The sequence below is a fragment of the Chlorocebus sabaeus genome, chromosome 28 (assembly GCF_047675955.1).
Source record: "Chlorocebus sabaeus isolate Y175 chromosome 28, mChlSab1.0.hap1, whole genome shotgun sequence".
NCBI classification, from domain to species: Eukaryota; Metazoa; Chordata; class Mammalia; order Primates; family Cercopithecidae; genus Chlorocebus; species Chlorocebus sabaeus.
The window spans coordinates 19,879,419-19,888,996 of record NC_132931.1 but is presented as its reverse complement, the minus strand read 5'-3'; positions in this window follow the sequence as shown (position 1 = coordinate 19,888,996).

The following is a 9,578-nucleotide window of genomic DNA, read 5'->3' as shown; positions in this document are numbered from 1 at the left end:
TGGTCCCAGCTGGTCGGGAGGCTGAGCTGGGAGGATTGCTTGAGCCCAGAAATTCAAGGCTGCAGTGAGCTTTGACTGTGCCACTGTACCTCAGCCTGGGTGACGCTGAGATCCTGTCTCAAAAATAAACCCACGATAAGATACCACCACATACCCATCAGAATGGCTAAAATAAAAAAGGTGAAACATACCAAGGGCTGTGAGGACGTGGAGGATCGGCATTTCCAAACACTGCTTATGGGAGTGACATCAGTCACTAGAAATCTGTTTGGCAGTGTCTGCTAAAGCCGATGTAATGGCCGGGTGTGGTGGCACACACCTGTAATCCCAGCACTTTGGGAGGCTGAGGTGGGTGGATCACCTGAGGTCAGGAGTTCGAGATCAGCCTGACCAATATGATGAAATCCCATCTCCACTAAAAATACAAAAATTAGCTGGGCATGGGGTGGGCGCCTATAATCCCAGCTACTTGGGAGGCTGAGGCAGGAGAATTGCTTGAACCTGGGAGGCAGAGGTTGTAGTGAGCTGGGATCATGCCACTGCACTCCAGCCTGTGCAACAGAGCAAGAGTCCGTCTCAAAAAAATAAAGTTGAGTTGGATGTCCTTTGATCCAGTGGTTCCATTCCTGGGTCCGTATCCCACAGAAGTGCACACCTGTGTTCCCCAGAAGATGTGGACAAGACTGCTCACGGTGACCCATTCTTGATGCCCCAAGTGGAACCCTACCTGTTGGCAGCAGAATGGATAAACTGTGAAATAGTCATGTCGTGGAATCCTGTGCACTAATGACAATGAGTGAAAATAGCCACCCATAGCCACAGTGGCTGAGTGTAACGCAAACAGCATTTGGGCGGAAGCCAGACACAAGTGAAGACACACTGTGTGCGGTTTCATTTCCATGATATTCACAGTAGGCAAAACGTCATCTCCCCAGTGGGAGGGGTCGCCCTCATGGGCACAGGTGGTTTTTGCGGCAGGGGGTGGGGGCCCGATAAAGTTTTCTGTTGGGAGTTGAAAAACAAAGATTCACTGAGCTGCACCCTTATGTGTATCTTTATTCTTATCTGTTAACTCCAGTAAAATTTACGTGTTAAAAACTCGAGGCCAGATGTGGTGTCTCACGCCTGTAATCCCAGCGCTTTGGGAGGCTGAGCTGGGCGGATCACTTGAGGTCAGGAGTTCGAGACCAGCCTGGCCAACATGGTGAAACCCCATTTCTACTAAAAATACAAAAAATTAATCAAGCGTGGTGGCGGGCGCCTGTAATCCCAGCTACTCGGGAGGCTGAGGCAGGAGAATCACTTGAAACCCGGGAGGCGGAGATTGCAGTGAGCTGAGATCGTGCCATAGCACTCCAGCCTGGGCAACAAGAGTGAAACTCTGTCTCAAAACAAAACGAAAAAACACTGTTAGGAAAAGAGGAATAGATTGGATTTATTCCAGAGTTCTTACCTGGAAGAGGGATCCAACTATAATTTATGATAGTGAAGCACTTGATGTATTCTCTTTAAAAACAAACAAACAAAAAACAACATTGCAAGAAGCTAGCAGCCCCTTCGCAGTCCCTCCAAGTCACTGCCCGCCACCCAGGAGTGACCCCGATCCCCTGTGTGTGGAGCTCATTAATTAAACGAGTTTGGCAGGAAGGCTGGGATAGACATCGTGACCGAGGAAAAAGAACAAAGGCGCAGACGCTGATCCACGTGTGTGTGGAGGCCTGATTTATGACAGCATGGGCGGTGGAACCAGCTCAGGAAACAGGAGACTGTTTAATAAATGCTGCTGAGACAATTCGTTATTCATGTGGAAAAAATGAAATTGAGTTTCTGTCTCACGTCATAAATAAAAGTCACTTGCAGAAGACAGTGTGGGAGATTATGTTTATGTTCTCACTGTGTTGGGGTTTCTTAAGACACAAGAGCGCCGACCGTAACATAAAAGATTGATAAATTCAACTACATGCACGTCGAGAACTTTGTTTATCAAGAAATGACATAAAGAGGATAAAAACAAGTCACAGGGTGCAAGGAGATCTCTTCCACACGTATAGCAGCAAAGGGTGGGTATCCAAGTATGAAAGGAATTCCACAACATCGGTAAGAAAGAGACCAAAGACCACAGAAAAATGACTAACAGACAGGAATGACCATTTCGCAACAGAAGAAACATGAATGGCAAATACTCCTATGAGAAGATATCTAGCTTTCTTGGTATTCAAGAATATGCATGTTCAAGTTGCTATTTTGTACCCAGTAGACTGGAAAAACTTTGAAAGTCTGTATTCAAGAACATGCATGTTCAAGTTGCCATTTTGTACCCAGTACAAACTGGAAAAACTTGGAAAGTCTTGTAGTGCAAAGTGTTGGTGACAAGATGTGGCAAGATCTTGCACCTTGGCTGGGCGCAGTGGTTCACGCCTGTAATCCCAGCTGTTTGGGAGGCCATGGCTGGAGAATTGCTTGAGGTCAGGAGTTTGAGACCAGCCTGGGCGACACAGTGAGACCCCACCTCTTAAAAAAAAAGTAGCCAGATGTGGTGGTATGTGCCTGTCATCCCAGTTACTTGGGAGGTTGAGGCAGAAGAATTGTTTGAGCACAGAAGTTCAAGGCTGCAGTGAGCTATGATGGTGCCGCTGCACTCCAGCTTGGGCAACAGAACAAGACCCTGTCTCTAAAATTTAAAAAATAAAAAGATCTTGCATCTTGTTGGTGGAAAGGTAAATTTGTCTCAGCACCTTGGAAAATAATTGGGCTTTAGCTTGTAAAGCTGAACATTTACAGGTGCAATGCCCCAGAAGTTCTACTCTGAGTTAAATCCTAAATAAACTTTTCTACATGAGCCCAAGGAGAGAGCTAATGGGATGTTCACACCATACTGTTTCTAGTAGCAAAGAATTGGAAACAGACCAAACGTCCATTTGATGGATAAATACATTTTTGGTATATTCATACTATGGAATTTTATACCATGGTGAAATCAACAACAATCCAAGAATAAGATGAATAAATCTTAGAAACGGAACAGTGAGTAAGAAAAAGTTCAGTTGCAGGCCGGGCGCGGTGACTCACACCTGTAATCCCGGCACTTTGGGAGGCTGAGGTGGGCGAATCATGAGGTCAGGAGTTCGAGACCAGCCTGGCTAACATGGTGAAACCCCATCTCTACTAAAAATACAAAAATCAGCCAGACATGATGGCGGGTGCCTGTAACTGCAGCTACTCAGGAGGCTGAGGCAGGAGAATCGCTTGAACCCAGGAGGCAGAGGTTGCAGTGAGCTGAGATCGTGCCACTGCACTCCACCCTGGGCAACAGAGCAAGACTGTCTCAAAAAAAATTATTCATGTTTTATTCAGCTTCGTAAATAGGCTCACAAAATCGTTCCAGCTTGGTTCTGTGTAAACCGTTTAAGCTTCTGCAGCCATTTCCTGCCTCCAAGGGGTACATCTGTCCTGCCCGTGCCTTTCGGTTTCCTCAAAACCCTGCCTCATCCCGTCTCTCACTTCGCCACGTTTTCCTTGCACAGATGGCATCTTTCAGCAGCAGTTTTCTCAGTCACTTAAAGTTTTTCTGATCACTCATCCCTAAACTAGAAATGGGGCTTCAGGGGCCCCTTGGTGGCTTGAACAAAGAGACAACGGCCAGTGGCTGGTGGGGGGACAGCCCAGGAGAATGACTTGTTTTGTGACATCTGAGTCCTCTCTGGAGTCCCTGGCTAGGGGTGGAGATGGTGCTCACTGTTTGGGTGAGGGAAAAGGGACAAGATGGAGGAAGGTGAACAAGATGGAGCAGTCCCTACTGTTTCCAGGTTCTTCATCACAGATTTTCCCGTGCCCGGGAAAAGAACCAAATCAACTGAGCATGCGCAGAATGACATCAAGCCGGGGACACCGAAATTCAAGAAACCACTCCTACACACACGCCCCAAACTCCTCCCCTTCCAGCTCCCAGGCATAAAAGTCCGCCGCGGGCAGGAGCCGGCGTGACTTCTTCGGCCCCCCGCATTGGTGGACCGGAGAACATCACCCGAGAGCGCCGGCGTGACTTCCCTGGCCCTTTCTCGCGGACCAGTGAACCTCGTCCGAGAGTGCGTGCATATTTGCAAATAAAAGGGCTGCCACTTTCTTCGCTGGTTTTGGCCTTCATTGATATTTAGTCTTTGCGTCTATTAATATTAGTAATAGAGAACCAAAAAATGAAACAAAACACTCACGAGCAGAGAAATTCAGCATCTGGCTGACTCCAGGTCACACTGGGCCAGCAGCCTGCAAGAGAGACCCAGCTTCATTCCCTCAACATGGGACAAACTCTAAGAGTTAAAGAAAGAAGAAAGAAACATGAAAAACAGCTCAACAGTCAGAGACAGGTTTATTTTGCAGGAATAAACCAGAGAGGGGCTTCTGGCCGATTTTGGTCAGGAGTGTTCTCTCTCTTTTTTTTTTTTTTTTTTGAGATGGACTCTTGCTCTGTTAACCAGGCTGGAGTGCAGTGCCACAATCTCGACTTGCTGCAACCTCTGCCCCCCAGGTTCAAGCGATTCTTCTGCCTCAGCCCCGCGAGTAGCTGGGACTACATGTGCGTGCCACCATGCCTGGCTACTTTTTTTTATTATTAGTAGAGACGGGGTTTCACCGTGTTGGCCAGGCTGATCTTGAACTCCTGACCTCATGATCTGCCCGCCTTGGCCTCCCAAAGTGCTGGGATTACAGGCATGAGCCACTGTGCCCACTCACGAGCGCTCTCTCTTACAGACTAAGAGTATATATAGGTTTTAGGGTGAGGGGGCTTATCACAGGTTTGGAATGTTTCTGTGTGGCACGTTTTATGGTGGGGTTGGAATGTCTCTGGGCAGAGGAGAGGTTATCTTGGGGCTGACTTCTTTCTGGCTGGAGGGGGGTTATCTCAGGGCTGGCATATCTCTGGCTGGGGAGGGGTTTGGAATGTTTCTGGTCGGAGATGTTATTTGTGGTTTATTGTCATGCTGACCTTAGCCATTAGGCAGATGACCTTTGGATGCAGGCGGCTTTTGATCAAAGTGAACTTTAGAATGGTGGTATTTGTCCAAGATGGCAAAGCTCTTGCTCTGTCACAAACTGTTACTGGACAAGGGTCCTGATCCAGACCCCAAGAGGGGTATTCTTTGACCTCACACAAGAATTCAGGGTGAGTCCATAGCATAACATGAAAGCAAGTTTATTAGCAAAGTCAAGAAACAAAAGGTAACCACTCCATAGGCAGAGCTGCCAGGGGCTGCTGGCTGGCTATTTTTATGGTAATTTATTGATCATATGCAAAACAAGGGGTAGATTATTCATGAGCTTTCTAGGAAAGGGGACAGAGAGTTCTCGGAACTGAGGGTTCCTCTCCTTTTTGGACCACAGAGGGGATCTTCCAGGTGTCGGCATGGCATCTGTAAACTGTCGTGGCACTGGTGGGAGTGTCTCTTGGGGATGACCAGAGGTCACGTTCGTCACCATCTGGGTTTTGGTGGGCTTTGGCCAGCTTCTTTGCCACGTCCTGTTTTATCAGCGGGGTCTTTGTGACTTGTGTCTTGGGGCCTCCTATGCTATCCTGTGACTAAGAAGACTCAGCCTCCTGGACTGCAGGTCTCAGCCCCATTTTTCCCAGCCCCTGTTTGAGATGGAGTTGCTCTGGCTAGAAGGCCTCTGATGAAAAAGCCTCCTCATGTCTCTGTTCCGGAATCTTTCATCTCCAAGAGGCTCCTGCGTATGTGGAGACGCCCTCCCACCCGTCTCTGCTTCGTCTCCTGATCAGTTCACTCGCCTTACGAACCTCCTAAGTCTACGTCCCTAAATATTTAAACACAATTGCACAATTAATGAATCCCAATTAAAAAAATTAACCAATAAAGTTTCCCAGGTATTTAGGTATTGATTACAGACTTTAATCAAATTCTTCTAAATATTAAAATCACTAGCTACATTTATCACATTTGTTTAAATTACTTCAAACACTGACCATTAGGTCAAACCCATGTGCTATGGACCACATTGTGCGCCTTCCAAATTCACGTTGCAGCTGCAGCCCCGGTGTGACCGTGCTTGGAGATAAGGCCTTAAGGAGGTGATTAAGGTTGAATGAAGTCTTAATTGTGCAACCCTGATCTGATAAGACTGTGACCTTATAAGTAGCAGAGAGCTCTTTCTTCTCTCTCCCTCTCTGCCTCTCCCCCTTCCCTCCCTCCCAGCCATGGGAAAAGACACCACCCACAAGCCAGAAAGAGGCCTCCCCAGGAACCGAACCAGCCCGCACCTTGATCTTGGCCTTCCAGCCTCCAGGACTGAGAGAAACGGATTTCTGTTGTTTATAAGTGACCTGGTCTATGAGATGTTGTTGTGGCAGCCTGGGTGGACAGGCATACCACAAGTTATTCCCAGGAATTAAAAGCATAGTGTTGGCTGGGCGTGGTGGCTCACACCTGTAATCCCAGCACTTTGGGAGGCCATGGTGGGTGGATCATGTGGTCAGGAGTTCGAGACCAGCCTGGCCAACATGGTAAAACCCTGTCTCTACTAAAAATACAAAAATAAGCTGGGTGTGGTGGTGGGTACCTGTAATCCCAGCTACACAGGAGGCTGAGGTACTAGAACTGCTTGAACCTGGGAGGCAGAGGTTGCAGTGAGCCAAGATTGTGCCACTACACTGCACACTGGGCGAAAGAGCGAGATCCTGTCTTGAAAAAAAAAAAAAAGCCCAGTGTCAGAGGGTGGGAGGGTTTTGGGGGACGATGGAGTGGTGGGTTCACAACTACATGTTTCTGTTCTTGAGACAGAGTCTTGCTCTGTCGCCCAGGCTGGAGTGCAGTGGTGCAATTTTGGCTCACTGCAACCTCTAGCTTCTGGGTTCAAGCCATTCTCCTGCCTCAGCCTCCCAAGTAGCTGGGATAGCAGGCATGTGCCACCTCACCCAGCTAATTTATTTATTTTTAATTTTTATTTTTTTTGAGACAGAGTTTCATTCCATCAGCCAGGCTGGAGTACAGTGGTGTGATCTTGGCTCACTGCAAATTTTGCCTCCCTGGTTCAAGCAATCCTTGTGCCTTAGCCTCCCAAGCAGCTGGAATTACAGACATGCGCCATCACATCTCACTAATGTTTGTATTTTTAGTAGAGATGGGGTTTCACCATGTTGGCCAGGCTGGTCTCAAACTCCTGACCTCAGGTGATCCACCCGCCTCGGCCTCCTGAAGTGCTGGGATGACAGGTGTGAGCCAACATGCCAGCCAGTGCTTTTTCTTTTCTTTTTCTTTTTTTTTTTTTTTTTTTTTGAGATGGAGTCTTGCTCTGTAGCCCAGGCTGGAGTGCAGTGGCACGATCTTGGCTCACTGCAAACTCTGCCTCCCGGGTTCACACCATTCTCCTGCCTCAGCCTCCCCAGTAGCTGGGACTACAGGCGCCGCCACCTCGCCCGGCTAATTTTTTGTATTTTTAGTAGAGGCAGGGTTTCACCGGGTTAGCCAGGCTGGTCTCGATCTCCTGACCTCGTGATCCGCCCGCCTCGGCTTCCCAAAGTGCTGGGATTACAGGCGTGAGCCACCGCGCCTGGCCGCTTTTTCTTTAAACTACAAACTCGATCTCCTTCCCGTGTACGTTTCTCCCGCTCTCAGTGACCTCCGCTGTATGGCTGTGTTGCTGGTCTCCCTGACCCTCAGTTTCCCATCTGCAACCTGGGGGCCCATTCCGGGAGTGAACTGGACAAAGCAACACAGCTGAAGCCTCCAAGCCTCCTCCTGCTCCCTGGCGATCTCCCGGGAGGCTCCTGTAAGGCATGGGCTGGAGGTCGGCGGGCTCGTGGCTTATCGGTGACTGCTGAGAAATAATCGTAACGAAAGGGGAAAACTGAATTTCCTGACAGAAAGGGGGGATCAGATATTTAAGGCACTCAGTGGGGCTCTCGGTGGCCGTTGAAACTGCACTTCTGGAGGGACGTAACGGTGTGGAAAGAGCATCATTTTCTAATTTTTAGTGAAAACAGAAATAACACAAAATAGCATATGCAGTATGTCCAAATTCCCTGAAAAAATTATTTGTGTCTTCATAGATACGGTATGTATTGTCTGTAGAAATGTGTACATATTGAGATATTTATCTGTGTAGACATAAATATATGTATAAATACGTGTGCACAGGCTAGGTGTGTTGGCTCACTCCTGGAATTTCAGCACTTCGGGAGGCCGAGACCAGAGGATCACCTGAGGTCAGGAGTTCGAGACCAGCCTGGGCAACATGGCCAAACCCCCTCTCTACCAAAAATACAAAAAATTAGCCAGACGTGGTGGTGGGTGCCTGCGTTTCCAGCTATTCCAGGAGGCTGAGGTGGGATGATGGCTTGAGCCTGGGAGGTGGAGGTTTCAGTGAGCTGTGATCATGCCACTGCCCTCCAGCCTGGGCAATAGAGTGAGATCTTGTCTCAAAAAAAAAATGTGTGGGCCAGGTGCGGTGGTTCACACCTGCAATCCCAGCACTTTGGGAGGCCGAGGTGGACAGATCACAAGGTCAGGAGTTTGAGACCAGCCTGACCAACATGGTGAAACCCCGTCTCTACTAAAAACAAAACAAAAAATAGCTGGGTGTGGTAGTGGGCACCTGTAATCCCAGCTACTCAGGAGGCTGAGGCAGGAGAATCTCTTGAACCCGGGAGGCAGAGGTTGCAGTGAGTCAAGATCATGCCACTGCACTCCAGCCTGGGCGACAGAGCAAGACTCCATCTCAAAAAAAAAAAAAAAAAAGTATATCTATACATTTCTGTGTGTATATATTTAAATCTGTAGTACATATTTCTCTGTAGACATATATAGACATACATATATACATAGATATACGTATATATATACATATATATTTCTATGTGTATTATCAAAAAACAGTATTTCAACGACTTGGATTTAGTGATGGGAGTGGCTCCTGTTAGCGATTCCTGAACGTGGCAGCTCCATCTGTGGAACTGAGACGCTGTCATGAGCAGAAGGCACGGGCTTCACAGACAGAAAAGGCCAGGGCAGTGCAGACAATGAACGAAAACCCGACGGGTCATCTCCGAGTCCCTTTCCTTGAGGGCTGAAGCGGACGGGACTTCGGTGTCGGGCTGGCTCAGGTGGACGGGACCCCTCACCACTGGTTGCTATGATCTCCTGTTTTTTGGGGAACTGGCCCACTTTTAAGTTCAGTCGGATGATGGGCCCCAGGACCCGTGCTTCCACTCTGGTCCGCTCCGCCGGGGCCCAGTGCAGGAGCTCAGTCCAGAACAGCGACCTCTGTAAATGTCATTGAACAACATGTCAGTCGTATGTGTAAGTCTGTGGGTATTAGGGTTCTCTAGAGAGACAGAACTAATGGAATACATATACATATAAAGGGGAGTTTATTAAGTATTAATTCACACGATCACAAGGTCCCACAATAGGCCGTGTGCAGGCTGAGGAGCAGGGAGAGCCACTCCGAGTTCCAAAACTGAAGAACTTGGAGTCTGATGTTCCAGGGCAGGAAGCATCCAACACGGGAGAAAGATGGAGGCTGGGAGGCGAGGCCAGTCTCTCTTTTCTCATTTTTCTGCCTGCTTT